Source organism: Pinus tabuliformis, chromosome Q, assembly GCF_031772625.1.
Source record: "Pinus tabuliformis cultivar Carrire ecotype Pingquan chromosome Q, CPIR1, whole genome shotgun sequence".
Classification (NCBI taxonomy): domain Eukaryota; kingdom Viridiplantae; phylum Streptophyta; class Pinopsida; order Pinales; family Pinaceae; genus Pinus; species Pinus tabuliformis.
In genome coordinates, this window is record NC_142296.1 from 221,814,686 (window position 1) to 221,837,342 (window position 22,657).

Consider the following 22,657-nt stretch of genomic DNA (forward strand, 5'->3'; position numbering starts at 1 on the left):
TCTAGAGGTATATTTTGATGATTGGACCATGTTTGGACTGGTAAAGCGCGATGTAGCTATTTTGTGCTTGATGCTAGATACGTGTCGGAGGTATTAGATCGTGCTAAACTTTAAGAAGTGTTTATTTTGCATCTCTTTCGGAATCTTGTTGGGTCATATACTATGTAGACAAGGATTAATGGTGGACCGTGCTAAGATGATGGTCATAATTAGTTTGGATGCGCCAAGGAGTGTTAAAAAACGGTGCAGGACACTGGGTCATACTGGATACTATCAAAAGTTCATCAAGAGCTACGCCCAGATTACCACATCGATGGAAAAACTGTTGCAGAAGGATGCTACATTATGTTGGAATGAAGAATGTCAGCGGAGCCTGGAAGTATTGAAGGAAAAAATGGTCATCGCGCTGATCCTAGTCTTCCTGGATTGGAAGAAGGAATTTCATGTGCATCTGGATGTGTCATGTATTGTGCTAGGAGCAGTACTGACATAGGCCGGTGAAGGAGAATTGGATCACCCGATAGCCTTCACAAGCAGGAAGTTGTCGAAGGTCGAAAATAATTATTCGATGCCAGAGCATGAAGGCTTGACTATGGTGTATGTGCTCTAGAAGTTCAGGAATTACTTGCTAGGTGGACACTTTAAGATGTATACGGACCATTCTACATTAAAATACCTAGTCAACAAGCTTGTGTTAGGGGGGGAATCTACAGATGGCTGCTGCTCTTTCAAGAGTATGATTTCGAAGTAATTGTGAAGCCATGGCAATTGAATGCAAGGCTTGATCATCTATCACACATTGAAATAGGAGAGGAGCCTACTAATTTGTAGGAAGGACTGCCTGACGCGTAGCTCTTTGTGGTGCATGTAGTAGACAATAATTTTGCAGACATTATCCACTTCTTGACCACAGGAACGACTTCCAAAGGGGTACACTAGTCAAAAAAAGAAGGAATTAGTGGTGTGTTTGACATAATTTTCTGTGATTGCAGGCCACTTATATAAGATGGGATCAAACAAATTACTGCGACGTTATGTGCCTGATTTTGAATGAAGTAGTATCCTAGCTAAAGCTCATTGAGGGGCTGCGGGAGGTCATTATGTAGGGAAATCCATAGCGCAGAAGATTTTACACGCTGGGTTGTGGTGGCCAACATTGCATATGGATTGCAAAGCATATTGTAGGGTGTGTGATGCATGTCAAAGAACTAGTAGACCATTGTGGAGGGATGAATTGCCTTTGAATCTGCAGGTATACTTGCAGCCATTCGAAAAATGGGCAATTAATTTTGTAGGACCGATTCAGCCTCTAGGAAAGAAGATAGGTGCGCGGTACATCATCACCGCGACTGAGTATTTGACTAAATGGGTGGAGGCACAACTTATGAAGGACTATACAGGGGAAACAACTGCGAAATTTCTGTTTGAGTATGTGTTGACCAAGTTTGGTTGTGCAAAGATTTTAATGAGCGATCGTGGTATGCATTTCCTTAATGAAACAATCAGTGCGCTGACAGTGGGGTTCCAAGTTTATCATCAGAAGAGTATGCCATATCACTGTCAGGCCAATGTGATGGTCGAAGCATTTACAAGGATATTGGAGAAGGCACTGACAAAGGTTTGCAATGCACAGAGGAATGATTGGGACATGTGCGTACTAGATGTGTTATGGGCCTATAGAACTACTTTTAAGAAGCTTGGTCAAACATCATTTAGATTGGTCCATGGTGTAGAGGCTGTGATGCCTATGGAGTATATCATGCCTAGTCTATGCATAGTGGCATTCACAGGGATGGTGGACCATAGAGCCTTAGAAGAGCGGATCGCGCAGCTGACAGAGCTTGAGGAAGACAAGTTTCTGGCTAGATTCCATCAGTAGGTGCAGAAGGAACGCAAAAAGGCATGGCACGATCAACACATCAAATTGCGCACCTTCAAGGTAAATGATTTAGTTTTATTATATGACAACAAGTTTGATAAATTTCCAGGAAATTTTCAGATGCATTGGCTGGGGCCATATGTGATCAAAGAGATTACCGATGATGGAGTAGTTCAGCTTGTGAAATTGAATGGAGATCCATTTCTGGGAAAGGTAAATGGCAGTTGATTGAAGCCATACACCGGGGATCCAGCCTGATGACTACATGATGGTAGTACAGTCTTAGCGCTCCATGCATCTGCAAGGAGGCGTGGGACTATAAACTACACTATCTGGGTTGTAGAGTTGTGGGATCAAGGGTCTGAGCGAAACAAGAGGATGTCACAGTACCAACATGAGCGCGAAGGGAGCTACACTATACGGGTGGAGACCGTGCAACAAAGCCGAAAAGTGACGGTTACCATCACTGTTCATGATTTGACTGCTCGAAGACGGTTAGGAGGAGCGGGCGGTTGACATTTAAGGCATTTAAGGCTGAAATCAAGTGTGAAATATTTGGAAATCTGCTGCCAATCTTGCATTTATTGATGGATTTTGGGGGGAACGGTCGAATTTGAATTCGAATTCACCTATAAATTACAGGTGGCTGTCCAGAAAGAAACACTTTGCATCCTGAGAATTTCTGAGTTATTCTATCTGTTGCGCATGAACTGTGAGTTCTTTGAGGATTTGCTCGCAAGCCCCGTGTTTGATTAGTATTCCGGGTTAGACTGCAAGCTTATTTGAGACATCATGTTAGGACAAGGTCTCACAGAAGCTACAAGCACTGGAGAGACTGTTGCCTCTAAGGGAGCTACCCCTGAGGTTATGAGTATGGAGGTTCCAGCAACAATGCCTATGGTGCCGAGGTCACCTAGACTGAAGCCTATGCCGACGAGAAAGGTCCCTAAGCCGAAGAAGGATAAGTAAAAGAATTCGATGCTGGTGCACAAGTCACCGATAAAACATGTAGTTACACAGGTGCAGCGGGAAGAAAAACTGAGTGCGAGGGAGCAGGAGGAGGAAGGACCTCGCAAAATGACAAATGCCTTCAAGTTGTTGCTAGATCCAATTTCCTTGACAGAGGGTGACTTGGATGATATTGGCGATAAGGTGCAAGACACAACAGCATTACTGCTACAGCAGTTTGAGCAGCAACAGAAGCAAGCACTGGTCATCATACAGTTGGGTGTACACAAGATGCAGATCCAAACAACTAGACTCCAGGCAGGTGTAGGGGAGAGCAACGTGGCATCAACTAGTTTGGCATCGAGGGACCACTCAAGCAGCAGAGTTGGGTCGATCCTTGGATCTCTGGGTAGTTGTGCTGCCTGATGGAGCCCTGAGCGTGAGGGCAGACATTGACAAGGCTACTGTCAGCGCTTTGAGGAATATTGGTTTGAACTTTGCCGCACTACCTAGTGAATTCCTTCTGCAAGCAGGTGTGATTGCAGAGATTCAGGCCCAAGAGTAGCGCGCGTTGAGCATGATCAGCGAGTACAAGGTCAACAATGAACAAATGTTCGTTGAGAAGATGACAACACTAGAAGCATGGAAGAAGGTTTAGGAGTAGAATGAGCAAACCACAGCTGTGGTAGACGAAGCATGAAGAACCATTCCAGAACTACATATACCAGAAGAAGTGCTGTTGGAGGCCAAGATTAGGAAGTTGGCTACAGGTGTGCGTGATGCAAAGACAGAAGTGGCCAAGGTTCAGTTTGAACTGAACCTTAAAATCACAGAGCTTGAGTTGAAGTCACAACCTTCAACTCCACCAGAGTTTAGAGAACAACGCGAGGCAGCTATAAAGGATGGAGTCGTAGTAGTAGATGCCACAGTAGCGGACTGCACCGTGCTCTTTGAGAAATCCATGGAGGTAGTCACGACGCTCCAAGAAGATCCTAACTTGCAGATGTTGAATATGGAAGCCCGTGAATTGCAACAACAATATGATGAAGCAAGAGTGATGGTGCACATCGTCGCTATATCACAATGATTAGCTAAGCTAAATGAGGCAAACCAGTTGTTTGAATGGGTGGAGGCAGCACAAAGGAAAGAGGCAGTCCTCAAGGCCAGATTGGGGCCTTGGCTGGATTAGGCCTATGTTATCTCTGCCACCATTGAAGAGAAGCTGGTAGGCCTATAAAGGACACAACAGAAGATAAAGGAATATAGTGTAGGACTAGCAATGGAGCAGCTGGTGGAGCAGATCAAGTAGGTTTCCACACAAAGCGTGGCTGAGGTAGCAGTGGCACAGGTTGAACTGGGAGGTCTCCACAGTAAGATCTTCGCGTCAACAGAGTGACTCAGGGGCGAGTCACAATATTTGTGTTGGGGGCCTGTTGGGACAAGGTCCCCTAGGATCAATTTTGGGGCGAAAGCCCAAGTTTTGGGGTGAAAATCCCAAGTTTTACTGTGAAAAGTGTAAAGTCTCCACAAAATATGGTCACATCTGTTGCCTTGTTTGGTATCCAAGATAGATGTGCAAGAAGTTGAGGGGTATTAGCGAGTAGAGTGGCGTGAACCCACAATGCTTGATGTAGGAACAAGCAAAGGTGTAGAGAGCTCTGCTACGCAAAAGCGGAAGGATGCAGCTCAAAAGTCCTTGTGCGCCTTGGCTGAGCAGAAGAAGAAGTAAGCTGTTAAGGCAGCTACGGAGAAGGAGCGAATGGAGAAAGAGAGTACTGCCAAAGAGCAGGTAGAAAAGGAACGACATGATATAGAGGAAGGTGGAAAATTAGCTTCGCATCACACTGACAAGCATGAGTTATCAAAGCAAGGAGGAGGCGGTGGTGAGGAGTAGAACACTCCTTTCATCCTAAAGAGGCAGGGGCAGGAGCATATTGTTGGACAACGCAAAAATCACAAGTCGGACAAGCAGATGCATCTTGACCCAATGGTGCTGATGGAGGGAAATCTCGATGAGATTGACGATAAAGTTCGAGATACGACGATGGAGGTGTTGTAAAAATTTGAGAAACAATATATGCACACGCTGTGGAGCGTCCAATAGGATCTCCATGTGCTGCAGATCTAGGTGAATAAGATCCAGGTGGGCATTGGGCAAGCGAGAGGAGCACAAGTGAGCCCCCCATAGGGAAGTAGCACAATGGCAGAGCTAGAATGGACTCTGGACCTCAGATTCATACCATTGCCAGAGGGGTCTGTCCACACAGAATCAGAAGAGGATCACGTTGTGATCAATATAAGTGAAGGATATGGGGTTGAATTTGGCCATGATTTTTCTCCAGATACTCCACGCGCTGCATCACGAGGTGTTAGATGATTTGAGGATCAGAGAAAAACATTCCCTCACCGTCGTTAGTGAATTTAAGGTCAACAACAAACAACTGTTCGTGGAGAAAACCAAAGCATTGAAGGAAAATGAGGAGCTATAGACATGACGACAGAGCCTAGAAATAACTATCGAGCAGGCCTATAAGTCAGTTCCTAAACTGAACATACCAGAGGGTGTAGAGGCCTCAGCGAAAGTGAGGAAATTAGTTGTTGTAGTACGTGCATCAAAGGAGGAAGTTAGGAAGGTCACTAAATTCGACTTCCATACGAAATAGCGAAGCTACAATTGAAGTTGTAGCCAATGACTCTGCCAGAGGTTCGGGAGCAGCGCGGCACAACAATCAAGGAGGGAATGAATACATTGGATAACACAGTTAATGATTTCTCCTCGATGTTTGATGCAGCAATGGAATTATGTACAAATCTGTAGGAGGAACCAAACCTGCAGAAGTTGAACACAGATGTCTGAGATACGCAATGTCAGTATGACAAGGTCCGAGCGAATGCACACACTTTGGCACCAGCGCAACGACTAGAAACGTTATAGGAGGGAAAGCAACTGCTAACACAAGTGAATGACTTGCAGAGGAAAGAGGCCTTGCTGAAGGCTAGATTGCAGCTGTGGCTAGAGGAAGCTTGTCAACTTACTCTGTCACTTCAAGAGAAGCTCAAGGGACTATGACAGATGCAGAGGAAAATGCACCTAGAAGTGGAAGGGCCAACAATAAAGAAATTGGTCGAAGAGGTACAACAAGAAGTGACACAGAGCACTGCTGAAGTTGCAATGATGTAGGTTGAGTTGGGTGGTCTTTGTTGGCTTATATAGGCCTGACCTAGGTTCAGAAGTGTTATTTAGCCAAACTATTACGTGGGACCTCCACTACCCAACAGTCTTCGCAGCAAGATCGCGATGCCAACTGAGTGACTCGAGGGCGAGTCATGATCTTTGCGTTGGGGGCCTGTTAGGATAGGGTCCTGAGGGTTAGTTTTGGGGTTAGTTAACCCAAATTTTGTTTATGTTTTTGTAAAAGATGTAAAGTATCCGCGATATGTGGATTCAAAGTGCGTACATAGATAAGTGTCAAAGGGGTATGAAGAAAAACTATAAATAGTTGAGTCATAGCGAGTCTTAAAGATAAATTTGGATAGAGAATTGGGTACGCTGAAGGGCTTTTGTTGTCTTGGGAAAGTGCTAAGGCAGGAAGTCTCTGCTTCCTATACTTAGGTGAAGAAGGGAAGGCTCCTGCAGCTAAGTGTGCATGAGGCATGGTTAGAGTCCGCAACTGAGTGCGCGGACCCCTGCAGCTGAGTGCATATGGTAGAAGAGTCTGTAATCCAAACACTGAAGATCAATAAAGAATGATTTTGGAGAATTATTGTGCAATTTTGTTGAATCTGTTTATGTTATATTCTGTCACTTAATGATATGTTTTTATGAAATAATGAATGAATGATGCGCGAAATCACTGGGTCTATCTTCTTAATTCATGATTTAAGTAGTTATCTTGTTTAGCGAAGATAATAGTTAATTATGTTATGTTTTTTGATGAATTGAATAGATTTGCACGAACTCAAATCTAGGGTTGTTTATTGATGTGCGAAACTAGATAGATCGTGTGGTTAAGGTCTGTAAAGATTGATCATAGACCTTCTCAAAGGTCTAGAAGCCATTTTAACTTAGTTATAGCGATGAGCCCTAGAATAATACCGATTTGCGCGAAGGAAGATCTGAACTCTCAGAGCCTAAGAACCATTTATCACATGTCCCCGGATGTAGAACCCTAGTTCTAACATCCCCCAATACTACTTTGGGTGAAACTGCAGCCTGCGCTACACAAGTTGTTGCCGAAAGGGCTGGCAGTTAGGGTTTTGTTGGTTGGCATGAACAACTCTGAACCTGGGTTAGGCCCCCTTAAGCCAACAAGTTTCTTGAAATTAGTTGCATCCATAGCATTGGTTGTTTGGTTTCCCCCTTCCTTATTTTTCTTCTTCTTCTTCTTCTTCTTAGCTTCCTAGTTACTAGCATCAAGACTTTCACCAGGTGAAGAAGAAGAAAGGGAATAAGAGACAATAGGTGAAGAAGGAAAAGGGTTAGCTTGAGGTTGGTGCTATTCAGGTGTTGAACTTGCTTGTGTATCATTTTGGAAATTTACAATCAAGTAGGTTGAAAACAACCATACCAGCAAACCTATTGCAAATCCAGGAAGTGACAACATAGGCATGCAAGGAGTGCCAATATTTATAAAAGAAGGAAAAGGAATAGGATTCCTATCAGAGGGGTTTCCTTGACTAGTAGATTCCAGAACTATTGTCATCAGAATCAGCCTAAGGTCTACAAAGGAATAAAAAGTGAGTTAATTGATTGATTATAAAAAGAAAAAACACAAATCAAAGTAAAAAGGGGTAACTAGGCATGAAAGGATTACTAAGACACTATGAACTTCAATATATGGTTAAGTACATGTAGGAAATGCCCTTGAATGTTGTGTTCGGTGTATCACAAAAAAAGGTGGTTGACTCCGTACCTATGGCCGGTTTGCAACCTAGTGGGGACTTCTAAAATATACTTGGAGGTATGTGGAAGCACAGTCCATAGTAGTGTTGTCTAATGCATAACCGTAGGATGGGAGCATTTCGATATAATTATTGTACATGGAGTGTCGTCTTATATGCCAAAAGGTAAGTGGAATGACGTTTTGATATACTCTGATGTACATGGAAAACCAACCATCCTCCATATGTAACGCTAACAAGTAACGACAACTCCTACGTTTAGAGATGTTAGAACACGTCTTCTAGCCTAGACCACTAAATGTGTCTTTAATGTTTCAAATGCTCCTTAGGTTCATTGATAAATTTTAACATTGATCTTAATTAAGGTTTCAGTCTCATAGATCGAAATGAATTCACCTCAACTCCTAGAATGCAACTAGCATGAGAAATAACTCCTTTTCATTTAATGAAGATCTATCTAAAGAAGGGAAGGAGTTTCAAACAATGATGTAGAAAACAAGAACTTCCAAACAAGATCTCAAAATCTATTATTCCAATTCAAAATTCAAAGCCGTAATGCATGAGAAAATGAAAAAATTTCTTTCTTTTCTTTCAAATTTCAATTGTAAAAAATGAAAAATAGGACTAGATTCTTGAATAAAAAAAAAATTCAACTAGATTGCTACTGTAATGAAAAGTTTTTTAACAAAGCACTAACAAGGCCAAATAATAAAACCCTAATTGACAAGAAGAATCAAGAAGAATAAAATTATTATAAAAAGGAAATAACACTTTATTTCAAATAAGTTGTTGACTTTACAGAAACCTTACACAAACCAAAGACTCGGGAAGACACTTCAAACAAAACATAATTCAAAGAAAGGCAAGGGAAATGCAATTTTTTTGAACTTACAGGATCATCGCAGGTAGTATATGGGAACCAATGCGAGTCATTACACTTATAGAATAGGACATGTGCGCTAGGACGCTTTGTCTCACAACACAAAGTGTGATGGGTTAATTATTTGAAACATGAAAATCAAACCCTAACAAAGCTCAAAATCAAGATTTCCTAAGTCCAATAACAGTCTGAAAAAGGAAAATAGAGTCGATTTCAGAGGTCCTAAAAGGTTAGGCAAAGAAAACCACTAAAGAACATCTCGTTCCCTAGTGGAGTCGCCAAGTTGTTTTGTGGATAAATTCCTTCTGTGGACAGAAGCAATCTCCCTAGACCTAGTGGCTTAGTCTAGAAACAACCAAGACAAAATTGCAATTATTTCCTTAGAGATGTTTGAAATATGGGAATAATACCTACTTGGAATCCAATGCAATCTTCCTCCTTCTCCTTACTTGTCAGCTCCATATTCGACTCCAATTTCTAAAAGTGGAACCTGCAGATCATCCAAAACAAGAAAGAGAGCCAAAACATGCAAAATAACATATACATACAACTATAAACAAGAAGTCAATGATTCATGTTCTACATATTCATAAATGAGACATAAGTTATAGGATAAACAATGCACTTTTGTATTAATAAAAGCAGGAATAGATTGCAACCCTTGAAAGCATTGAGCATGTGCATCTCTCCCGGCTATCTTGTCCTTCCTTTTCCACAATGGTAAGCCTTAAATCACACCTAAAGAACATGGATGTATTATGGACCTTGTTATGTTCCTATACCAATAGGAGTCATAATTTTTGAATCGTTGAGGTTAAAACTGTAATATGTACATACCTTTGTTTTCTACAATTGTTTTCCATATTCAAAAAATCAAAAAAATTAAAAAATGTAAAGAGGGTATGTCCTAAAATAAAAATCAAAGGATAGAAAGAATATAGAAAAAGGTAAAAAAAGATGAAAATATGAACCCAAAAACAAAAAGACCATGAAAGTGTACAAGTCCAAATGCCACTACTATTTACTTTTCTGCATAATAACGATTGTGTGCAACTTGTTATTCATGCCACAATCCATGGTAATCAAATAGTTTAATCTTGGTTATTCCATGTTTTGAATTTCATGCTTAGAGATAGAGAATAAAATTTGACCAAACTGTTTAATCTTGGCAGATAAGTCGATAGGTAGAGTAAATAAAAGGAGTTCAATAGTTTAATCCGAGCCCTTAGATGTAATAAGGATAGAATTAGATAGATTTCTATTGTAAAAGAAAAGGAAAATGTTTTGATAAGGGTTTGCCAGCTTAAGTGCACCCTAATAAAGATTATAAAAAATGGTAGGATGAGTAGATGGGTAAGTAGTTGCATGGTTGCAGAATTGTGATGATTGATTAAATAAAATCATATCATTTACTTTCATCATAAAGTTTCTAAAGTATGGATGATAATTGAGCATTTACACAAAGTCAAGCGATTAATTTCCCCATTTTTTTTTTTTTGCTGAAGCAAGAGTAGTGCCTTCTATATCATTAAGCCAACAAGAATTTACATAGAATACAAAAGTCCAACTAACACCATGGACCTCGGCAAAAAAGGCTAACCGCCTAAAAAATAGACCTTCAACCTAGCAGAGAATGCCACCTAACTCTGGAAAATACATACAAAGAAAGCGCCTAGTGGGCGGAAAAACAAAGGATAACAGCAGAGCCATCCGGACACAAGCACACCAAACTTGCCTTTAGAACCATAACCGTCCAAACCCTCGAGCCATCCATCGGACGAGAGAGAATCGCCCTACGAAGTCAAATGAAGTTTAACGGTCCCACCCGCCAAACAACACGCTCATTCCTGACCGTAGATCTGCTCCACCAGATCCAACGGTCGTGAGCCATATCGCGTAGCACTAGGTTCCCGAACAATAGCACCCGGGGAGGGCGGTTTACATTTTCTCTCTCCTGCCACGTGTAGGATCCCCAATGGAATCGCTCCCAAAACACTAAAACCACTTTCTGCTTAAGTGCCGTGCGATCGCCAGAAAACCACCAGTATAGCTGATTTCCTTTCCGCCAAAGAAAAAAGAGGAAATTGCGGTCGCCGGAAAAGCCATGTTTTCCGTCCCACTCATTCGTTTGTCTGTATCTATAATAAAACTCTGGATTGCTATGAGTCTCTCTACAGTGCTCCCACCTGGAGAACTGTGAAAACCTGTTAATGATAACCAAGGTTTTCCGAGGCCGACTTCCGAAAACTCGACTGAAGAACAAAGGTGAAACTTTCTGCGTTGTAGTCATTGTGTACACTCCTCCTTTGCTTTGTTACCAAATATGTCCATATCCTCTACAGCTTGCTCGCTACAGAGAGCCTTTAGTCTACTTTGAGGTAGCTCCTACCACTTCCTCAAAGCATTGCCTTCAGTGTAGTTCACTCCTTGGTTAGCCAGGATATCCGCCAGCTTATTGGCTTTTCTTCGCATGTGGTTGAAACTGACTGTGCGAAGACCCAGGAGATGACTTTGAATTCTTTGGAAAACCCTGATGAGCCTCCAATGTTTTGAAACTTTCTCTGGTTCAGTTCCACAGCTAATTCTTTTCACCGAATTGATGGCTAACTCTGAGTCTGCTTCAATAATAACATTTAAGTGATTTTCCTACTTTAGAAACTCTAAGCCTTGTTCCAATGCCATTAATTTTGCCATGTTGTTGGTGGATTTGCCTAAATGACCATGGAAGATAAAGATGATGATTCCTTCTTCGTCCCTTAAAACTCCTCCAAAACCAGTAGTTCTCAGGTTCCCTTTCGAAGCACCATCAATGTTTAATTTCAAAAAACCTGTCATAGGAGGATGCCAAAAGTCCTTCTCCACCTCCCTTGTGTTTCCTATCCTCTGCAGGCTTTGAGGAATGAGCCCCTGCATACCCAGATGTCTGAGAATTCTTAAATCTGCCTCTGAGGAAGGATTCTTGGGTTGATTGCGCACTGTGGAGCTAACAGTTTCCCTAAGTTGATTCAAGGTTAGCTCGAACAGTCTCTGAGGGGGATTTTTTTCATTCTTGAAAATTCTCTTGTTCCTTTCTTTCTAGACATTCCATATGATGAAGCTTGGTGTTAGGGCCCAAGCTAAGCTAAGGAATTCGTTATCCGAGAAATTTCTGCTCCAGTTGTTAAGGGTGTTAATGATACTCCGTTTATCCCTATCAGACTTTTGAAAAATGATGGCAAAAGAATCCCATAACTAGGAGGAGAAAATGCAGTTGTTGAGTATATGCTCCATTGATTCCTCCTGAGCTTTACAGAGTTGGAAAATGGAAGGCCCTAGAATGCCCCTATTTCTAATATTGTCCTAAGTCAATATTTTCTTTTGAAGAACTAGCCACATGAAGAGTTTTATCTTCATCCACCCTTGGTGCTTCCAAAGTTTCTGCCAGGTTTTATCTAGAACATGGGAATCTAGCTCTAAGAGAATACTTTTTGCTTCCCTAAGATTAAAGGTGCCTTCTTTATTGTTGCCCCATCTTAGCTGATCCTGCCCCCCTGCTACTAAGATCATTCTTTGATCCAGTATTCTTCTAAGTTCTTCTGCTTTTGTTTTCAAGGGTCTATTGTCATCACAATTAATGTTCCTCCAGACTCTCCACTTTTCAGGATTCAAAGTGTGATCCCAGAAATATTTTACCTTACCTAAACCTTGGATGTCTGTTTCACTCTTAAGGCTAAGAAAGTCCTCTTTTAGCAAAATTGGTTCTTGTTGCCATCTATCCTCCCAGAATAGTGCTAGATCTCCCTCTCTGATTTCCCAGAAGCTATTATTTTGTACAAGACCCCTATTCTCCCAGGCTTTATTCCAGATGTATGACCCTTTTATAATTCCAGACATTCTTATGAGATCACTTGATTGCCAGGAGTTGGCATATTTTTCTTTCCAAATACTTGCCCATTGAGCATTTGGATCATGAACCCATCACCACCATAGTTTGGCCCCTAAAACTTTATTGAGAATCTCCTGGTCATCCAAGCCAAGGCCTCCCTAGTGCTTGGGTTTACAGATTTTTTCCCAGGAAACCAAGGCCCATTTCTTCCTAGTCTCCTCCTTACCCCATAGAAAGTCTCTTTGGATATTTCTGAATTGCTACAGAACTCCTTTTGGAGCTGGGAGAGCTGATAACATAAAAACAGGGATAGCTTGTAAAACTGCCTTTGTAAGGACCAACCTTCCAGCCAGATTTAAAGCTCTGCAGGTCCATTTTCTGACTTTGTCCTGCATCTTGTTGATTAACGGTTCCCAAATGATTTTGTGCATCGGTTTGGCAGTGAGAGGAACTCCCAAATATTTTGAGGGAAGGGAGTCCCATTGAAAACCTAGGATTCTGGCGATATTTCTCTGTATAGCAATATTGGTATTAAAGAAAAAGATTTTTGATTTGGAGAGATTAACTTCCATACCTGAAGCCCGAGCAAAGACATCGAGGATGTATTTGTAGGCTGAAGCTTCTTTGGCTGTGGGGATTCCCTGTAGCATTGTGTCATCAACAAATTGTTGATGTGTCAGAGCCTGACCATTCTCTATAAGTTGTAGGCCCTTGATCTTGCCTGTTGCTTTAGCCTGTTTGATTGCTTGACCTAGTCCTTCCATCATAAGAATGAAAAGAAATGGAGAAAGTGGGTCTCCCTGCCTGAGGCCTCTAGAAGGAATGAAAACCTCAGAGGGAGAACCATTCACAAAAAATGCAAAGCTAGAGGAAGTCACTAAGGCCATTACCCATCTCACCCAATTATGGTCAAAACCAAAGGCCATTAGAATTTTCTTGATGTAGGACCAGTTTACCTTGTCATAAGATTTGGCAATGTCCAGTTGCATGATAATTCCCACCTGCCTATTTCTTGTCAGCGATTGAACCACCTTGTGAGCTTGAATAATGTTATTTAGAATTTGTCTACCTTCCACATAACCAGATTGTTCCCCTGAAACCAGTGAAGGAAGTAGAGGTTTGAGCTTGTTGGCTACTACCTTGGATATGATCTTGTAAACCACATTGCATAAAGCTATGGATCTATACTTGTTAGGAGTTTGAGCAAGGTCCTGTTTAGGGATAAGGGAGATGAAGGAGGTATTGAGAGCTTTCAGCATAGTTTTGTTCAACCTGGAATCCTCTACAACATTCAAGATATCCTATTTAACAATATTCCAGCAAGCTTTGAAAAAATCCACATTAAATCCATCCGGGCCTGGTGCTTTTCCCTTCTGCATTTCTTTGAGGACCTCACAGACTTCCTCTTCTGTTACTGGCCTATTGAGATTGAAATTGTCCTCTCTGGACACTAGCTTAGGGATGTTGTTGGTAATTTCCTTGATGGACTGCTCTCTGTCTGAATTGTTTTCCTGGGTGATGTCACGGAAGTGCTGAACCAAAACCGAGTCTATATCCTCATGGGAAGTATGAAGCCTCCCATCCTTATCCTTGATCGAGGAGATTCTGTTGTGAGATCTATTGGCCATGGTAGATCTGTGAAAGAATTTGGTGTTGCGCTCTCCTTCTTTCAGCCATTGGATTCTTGACTTTTGCCTCCAAAATATTTCCTCTTGTTTGCTCAAATTTTCCCATTCTTGATGATGTCTGTCTACTTGTTCACTCTTGTCTTTATCAAAGCCTTCCATTATTAGAGCTTGATTGAGTATCTGCATTTTGATTTCCACTGATTTTTTTTCCACAAAAATATTACCAAAATCACTCTTATTCCATTCTCTAAGCCTAAGTTTGATATGCTTCAATCTTTTATGCAGAAGGAACATATTTGTTCCTTGAATATGCAAATCTTTTGACCACTATTTTTCAATATTGCTGATGAAATCTGGGTGAGAAAGCCAAATATTCTCAAATCGGAAAGGTCTGTTCCTGGGAGTACCTATGCCCTTGATTTCCAGTTGAACTGGCCAATGATCTGAGCCTCCAAAAGGAAGAACTCTCGCTATTATTTCTTTATCTATAAGCATGAGGTCTTCTGAGATAATGAATCTATCTAATTTGGAGGCGACCTGAGCCTCTCCTCCTCTTTTATTATTCCAAGTAAAAAGGCCATTGCTCATTTTGTATCAACAAGATTCATATTATCTGTAAAGGTTTGAAATGCGATAGAGTCTTTACTTAGAGCTCTGGTTCCCCCTCTTTTTTCCGAAAGGGATTTGATCATGTTGAAATCTCCCCCCATGATCCAAGGAATTCCTACATGTCTGTCCCTGAGTTCCCCCAGGGAATCCAGAAACTTGAGTTTGTCCTTTGATCTTTGGGGGCCATAAACATTTGTGACCAGATAGTTCTCCATATCTCCTACAGGTTGAATAACAACTGATAAATAATTCCTCGATGCCTCTGCATCTATTATCCCAATTTTTTGGGGGTTCCAAAGAGTGAGGATACCTCCTGCTGTGTTTTCTGCTTTAACTTCTAGATACTCGAATCTATTGAGCCATTTGCTATGAATTTGTCTTAATTTTTGAATGGAACATTTTGTTTCCTGGATGAAGATTATATCCGGCGCCGCTTGTTTCATTCTATTACTAAGCATTCTCTATTTTATTTTACTGCCTAAACCCCTAATATTCCAAGATATGAACTTCATAATTAAATATTTGTAAAGGAGTAGCTGGCAAGTTCTTTCATCTTACTTGAGTCTATCATCAACTTTCCACACTCCATCAAGAGTTCATTTTGATTTTTTCTGCCTCTTTTTTTCCGAGATTTCTGGTTGCTAGTCCAGGGGTTGTTTTCATCATTTTTACACCTTTATTATCCTGCTTGCTGCTGTTTTTTTCCTTTTCAAATCCCTTGGCCTGAGTTTTCCATAAAAACAACTTTTGTATTCTATTGAGCTCTTCTTGAGGCACCGAATCTACCCCTCCCTTAGTTCCTTGAATAAAGAACCCTTTTAGATCCAGGTGTTCTTTGTCAAGAGTTTCTTGAAGCTCCTAATCCTCCAGTTCCATTTCACTTTGGGTGATTAATTTCCCCATTCATTTTCCCTAAGTTTTACTAATTTCCCATAAGCAAAGTCAAAAGTACCTAAAACCTTAAGTTAAAGGGGCTCAAAGCATTTCTCTGACTTCTGGAGGGACGGGACCCTCGGCCAAATAACTTATAGGGTCTAAGTACTAAAAGCCCCCTCACAAACATTCACAACATTCAATTCATTCATTTTCCCCTAAAAAATTCCTTTTCCTAAGGTAAAAGCACCATTTGCCTAGGGAAAGTAATCACCCCCAAGCAAACCCCTCTTTCACAAAAAACCCACAAATGTGCGTTGAGCCTAAGTTATAAATGTTCCCATGTGAAAAGTAAATGAATTACAAAAAAATATTATACTTAGCGCAAATTCGTTTTTCCGCTTTCATTCATATTAACTCCTAATTTTGATTATATGTATTAAACCCCGAAAACACCCCTTTCCCGTATACTTTATTAAAAAAACCCATATGGTAATATCCCGCCCCCAAGTTTGAAATATAAATTTTATTAATAAACTGATTAATGGGTTAATTAAGTCGATCAATGACTAATTAATAACCATGACCCACCGTCGAATAAAACAAATTAATTAATCAATCAATGATTAATTAATAATCTGTCCCCACTAATGAAATTTGTCTCGACATCATTAAACCTCCATAATCCGCAATTAATTAATCGCTCCGTGCATTAAAACCCCACCGGGCCCCTCCATTAAACTTCATATCAAATCATCACCCTGATCACCATGCGATTTGACCCCTTTTGATCCAATGGTCGACACTCATATCGAGTGGCCTCCGAAGGCCGACCTTTACGCGCCCAATATGGGTGGTTTCACTATTCACCCCGCGACTACGTGGTAGCCGATGAATGGCATCGGGCGGCCTCCCCCCAAAACCACTTTATCCCAAAAGCGGTGCGATATGATCCTACTCACTGCCTCCCGCTAAATGAAAAAATGTCACATCCCCCGCTTAACACCAAGTGTCCTTTTCCCAGTGTACCTGCCAAACTCATTGACTTTACGAATAAAACTAAAAAACTCATTGTTTTTTGTTTTATTGTGAAAAAGACCACTCAAACCTCCATGCAAGCACTAGAGTACATGCAACCATCAACCCACGTTCAACTGCCAACTTGCTGAAGCTACTGAAACTCTAGACCACCTTTCAGTCACTCGCGCTTCTTGCAAACAGTGCACATTCGCCATTACTCTGTTCAAAGCCAAAACCAGGTATTTACCCAAATTCACTGAGAAACCCTGTTTGATTCCAAAACCTAACTAAATTTCTTCCAATTACTAAGTAATTCAGTGAAATAGTTGTCCAGTGACTCTAAAATACTCTGAATTAGACCAGTTTTCCCCAATATCATTGAAAACCCTTCGCCCCCGTCCTTGAATCCACAAGAACCAAGAATGGCTGCCCCAATTGCATTGAATGTCCTGCCCATTTGTACTCCTCACAGATATTTAGACCATCTCCCATTGGCATATAAATATTTTTAGATTAAAGATACCTCTGTCCAAGAATCCCCTTTGAAACTATACTGTAGGTAGAGAGACCAGTACTTGAACCATGCAGACTATATAGGGATTTGGGAATCAGGTTTACCCAAGTACCAGTTCCCTAGAGTTCATATCTTCCCATAGATTATCCATTACTGCCACATGAACTACAATCCCCGCCAAAGGGCAATGGTGACCCTTGATCATTCTGTATTATTTACCATCACTGCTGAATCCATAAATGAAATGCTGCAATTACAACCAAGCCAAAGCCCGACTCCTCTTTCTGTTGGAGATTTGATGAACAGATACCCTACACTCGCCTCAATCAAACTTGATCGGTTATTCCAGACCTTCATTAGGGAAGAACAATACATTCCAAAGGATTCTCCACCATACATATCCACCATATTCTCTGATCTTGGCCGAGACATCATAGATATGATATCTAGTGTGTTAGGCCAGAATATAAGTGAATTTGTTGATGAAATTATTATAGCCTTTATGTCCATCTACTCTCCTCGACAGCCCCTAGCCATCATGATTGACTATGCTAAGTTCATGGTTGATAAAATGCATAATCAATTCATGAGGATGGATAATGAAAGAGTGTTCAAATATTCTTCAGTTTTATATCATCTTTTCCTGTATTATCAAGCTGACAAATTCTCAATCACACTTCAAAATCTTGATACCAGAGGCAACCTTAGATCAGTGGTCTTCTGGACTTCATTAATCCACCTACATGACTCTTAATATTCTTATACTGATTTCATAGATCTCTTTGTGCACCCCATGGAAACAATTCTATTAGGAAGTCCTCCCCCCAAAATCAGTGCAGACATCAGGAGGGTCCTATAGTTTTCCAAACAATATAGAGTGGGAGATTGGTACTTGTACCAAAAACATACTGAAATCAGAATATATGGATGTGAACTGGCTCCCTACAAACTGCTCAGATACCTCCCTATGAGATTGTTTTCTCTGGAGTACTACAGGGAAATGATCAATTCAGATGAGGTGCATTTTGTGAAGGCCAAGAAGAAAGGTCAACTTAGGATAAAATATCAGCTTGGCCCCTTCATATGTAACAATAGGGAAGCAGGGAAGGAAGTAGAGGAAATCCTCCAAAGGCTGAAACTAAAACAAAGTTTTATCTAGAATTATGACCCTTTAGAGTTCATTTGCAATAGGAGACAAAAGAACAAATTATCTCCTTATATCCACCATAGAATTCCTGAAATTGAACAGTATGCAAATAAACTAGAATGGGTGGAAAACACTTTGGTAGACTGAGATAGCACAAAAGTTGTTGTCGATAATGTATTGATTGATTTAGAAAGAAGACTTGATGAAGATTCATTTGTACAGGTGCTAGGAGAGTCCCAATCTCAAAGGGAATCACAGGGACACAGTGGGCAAACAACAGAAGAAGGACCTCAAGAGCAGCAACCATCAGAGCAGCCAGAGGAATCATAACAACCAGAGATTTCAGAAGAACTTGCTCAACCAGAACATATCATGAACAATCCACCTATTTTACAAACTCCTCTAAATGAGGAAAGGAATCCTAAAAGAGATAGAGAGGAGGCTACTCCTTCTAGCAGACCTATTACCCAAACTTATGTCAAAAGGCAAAGGTTGAATCCATTTTCAGAATAGGAGTTTACTGAAGAAACAGTAGGAACTACAGGTGTAGAAAGAGCAGAAAACATACATACCATTCCCTTAGGAGGTACACAAGAACCTTCCACCTCACAAGCTCAAATGCTAGAAAGGCAACAGAGCATGGAAGTATCCTCCTTCAGGGTTCCTACCGGCCAGAACCAAGACATCAGAGAGAAATATAAAGAAATAAAAGCCACGAGTGAAAGATTGAAAGCCCAAAGTTATGCACATTACCTAAAGATGGCTCCAACTAATCAGACAAGGCTAATGCCAACCTTTGATGTGAAAGAAGGAAAAATGCAGATGACTTTTATGAAGCCAACTACACAGCAGCCTAGGTCAATTGCAGATTACTTGAAAACAGATTTTGAAGTATTGGCAAAGGATATCCATCCTATTGACCAAATAGAATTACATAAGAAAACTGGGGAAATGGTCTACTCCACTTTAACCAGTAAGGCAATTGCAACTCAACAACTCCAAAATTCACTGAATAATATATCAGCACAATTCCAGTTAGAAAAGGCCTCTTCACAGGCCAAAGATACCAGAATAAAGTCCCTAGAGAACTTATTCATAGAACTAGGCCATGATCCCAAAGATGTGAAAGCTGTAGAAAAGCTTATTAAGAAGAAAAATGATGATATAGTTGCGCTGAAAAAGCAGCTCAAGATTCCTCTTTTGCATCATCCTCAGACAACTGAAGTGTTGGAAACTCAGAAGGAGGAAGAGCTTATGGTCTTAGTCCTTAAGCTAAATGAAAAACTAAAAGAAATAGAGAAAGAACTAGATAATTTGATACAATCTAAATAGAGTGAGTTGGCCACCACTCCTCAGATTGTAATTCCTACAGTTTCTACAGCAGTACCCTCCACATTGGTTGCTTCATTAGCACCAACAGTTCCACCAGCTACTGCTCTTCTAGTTACAAGTACATCAACATCACAGGGACATCAATAGAGAAGATAGCTGAATTGGTAAAAGCCATGGAGGAGATGACCATCTAGGTTACTGAGCTTAAGAAACTTAGAGAACAAGTGTCAAGTTTGGAAACTAATTGCAAAATTGCACAGATACATCAGAAAGAAGAAGTTCAGAAGAACCAAATAATGGGAGAAAGAATAAAAGTCCTTGAAAATGACTTGACATTGCAAAAACCACTTGGAGACATGAAGGAAATTCTTTGGGCCAACATCATTGATTCTATCAATGATGTTTGGTCATCTATTCAAGTAATTTTTAAACAAACTGAATTAGTAAAAGTGGCTACAGAAGAAATCCACAAGACAATGGAAGAGTTGGGAGATAAGCCTGAAGAAGACAACCAATTGATATAATTTTTGAAAAAAAAAAACGGGTACCAGTTTGATGAACTAGAAATAGAAGATAAAACAAGAACTATCATAGAAATAAAGAAGGTTCTCACCAAAAGGAACCTAATGCTCAATTTGGAGAAAAGGTGTCAAAGCATCCAAGTAGACATTGATAGATTTATGACAAAGTTTGTTATTTTGAGGGAAAAAGGACTTCCCAGTCCTATGGTAATACATGACAAGTTGATGACCCAAGATGATTACATTGAAAGACTAAACAAGCTGGACAGCAGCCAAGCTAGTACTTTAGGGGTAAAATATTTTCCCACTGGAAGGTATTATATGATAGTCTGGAAAATTTGTTTTTCATAGAGCATGAGGTCAAGCACTTGTTCATCAACAGGTCGAATTTCGCCAAGCATACAGAAGCTGACAAGATATACAGAAAGATGATAAGGATAAAATTACCTGACAGTGAATGGTGGACGAAACATACAGTTTTACTATAAAATTACTGCAGTAAATCTATATGGCTGCCAGTTAAAACAAAGTCAAAGTACAACACGTAAAGAGTATCAGTAGGTAGAAGACATAAAGTAATTCTAGCACATAAGTATCAAGCAATTGAAAGAGCCAAATCCGAAATACAACAACCAACACAGTCATAATAAAAGGGACAAAATGAAGACAGTTCTCCATCTGTCTCTATCTTCATGCTTGAAGATATTTCCAGTTTCCTAGAATAATTCTCATATTGTTATGAGATATTTTGTAACAATTTTTGTATAAATACTTCACAAAATGAAGTAATTAGGGTGGATTAAAATACATTTCTTTAGATATTTTGTATTGAGCCAAGGAGCTATTGTATTCAAGACTGGACTGGTTTTGTTGGATACGAAATAAAGCTAAGGACATTTCACTGGATTCTTGTGCATAGTTGGAACAATTAAGTATTATCTCTTCATGTTTAAATATTGTTTTCTCTACATGTTATAAATATTCATATGTGTCTCTTACGAAATCTGAAAAGTAAATAAGGAATGATATCTCAGAACTAGCTTAAATGCTCTCTGTTTTAATTGTTTACTTTCTCTATGTTTTCTGCTAAACTATCTTGGTCTGAGAATTCTTAATTGCCCCTTTACTTCCATAGTTTATCCCCCCTTTGGTCCATAGTAAAGGATTCTTCATTGCCCTTTGCTACTGATCATCCTTCCTTTCTTCATCTTAATCTCGGTTAAGGATTCTTCATTGCCCTTTGCCTTGGTTAGGACTACCCCATCCATTTTTACCTGCAGATTTACTTTTTGTTGTGCTAGCTTACCTTGTGAACTCTTACCTCAGTGATTGATCAGATCTAGTTAAGCCACTCTTGATTGACTCCATAGCCCAATGGCTTGAATACTTACTCTGCCCATATGTTTTCTTAATTCCACCACCCAATCAAAACAAAACATCATGAGAACTAATAACTAGCCTGAAATATACCCAAAACAAAGTTAAATTATAAAGAGAGAGCCCTCTCTGGACATAGGTTGGCTAGAACCTGAGTCTAAAAGATTAAGTTTGTGCTTAGCTCAGACTATTCCTTCTTTAATAACTTCTAGGGAAAACATCTGAGTGATAACATAGTGGCAACCACACTAGGGACTCAAACCCCTAGTCTTAATAAACCTTTGAGAAATTCAAATTTTTATTTTCAAGCCTCTTAAAGGGTTTATTAGAAGTTATTTCAAAAATTCATAAAAAAAAAATAATTATAAAAAGCTCGAAATCTGGCTTCAGGGAGAACTCACTATACCAAGGCCAACCCTGATCCAAATCCTCCCCCTGTATTTAACAATCCCAACCTTATTCCGAGAATAATCAGAAGACAAGAAAGTTTAGTAAGCCCAAGACCTTTATTCAGATCCAATTCTTGTCCTGTTGAGTGGTTGTTCATAGAAGACCTCCCTTTTGATGAGTATTTTGACAATTCCCTATTTAGAACCAAGTCTGAGAGTGAACTTGAGGACACAGTTCTAGATCTAGAATTTACAGCAGAACTTGAAGTCCAACGAGCAAACTTGTCAATTGATCAGTACCTTCTGAACTCCCCTCAGTCATCCCTTACCACTGATAGAATCCCTGAACTTTCTGAAACAACTTCAACTTCTTTTAGCTCACCATCATTTCCCCACACTTCTGAAGTTCATTCCTCATCTCCATTCATACCTTCACTTCCCCATCAACCTATCACTACCCTTCAAATACCCATTACCCCTGTTACTCCAAATCCCCCTGTTGTCCCAAATCCTCCTATTACCCCAACTCCTGTTCTCAATCCTATCCAACTTAGAGCTATGGCACTCAGATATGCCCCTCTTATGATGCCTGCTCCTCAAGGAGCCTTACCAATAGATTATCAGAGTAAAATTGTCTTATTTGATGGCACTGGATCTTACACAACACAACAGCACACAAAGAAAATGACAGATTATTTTGAACTGCATGAAATTGACATAGGAGATGTCCAAATGAGAATTTTTGCCCAAACTCTAGCTGGAGAAGTGAGAAC

General features: G+C 40.2%; 1 pseudogene; it reads left to right on the plus strand.

Moving 5' to 3' along the window:
- Positions 1–2,857: 2,857 nt before the first annotated feature.
- Positions 2,858–22,657, plus strand: part of LOC149218991 (DNA polymerase epsilon subunit B pseudogene) — a 124,917-nt pseudogene continuing 105,117 nt past the window's right edge.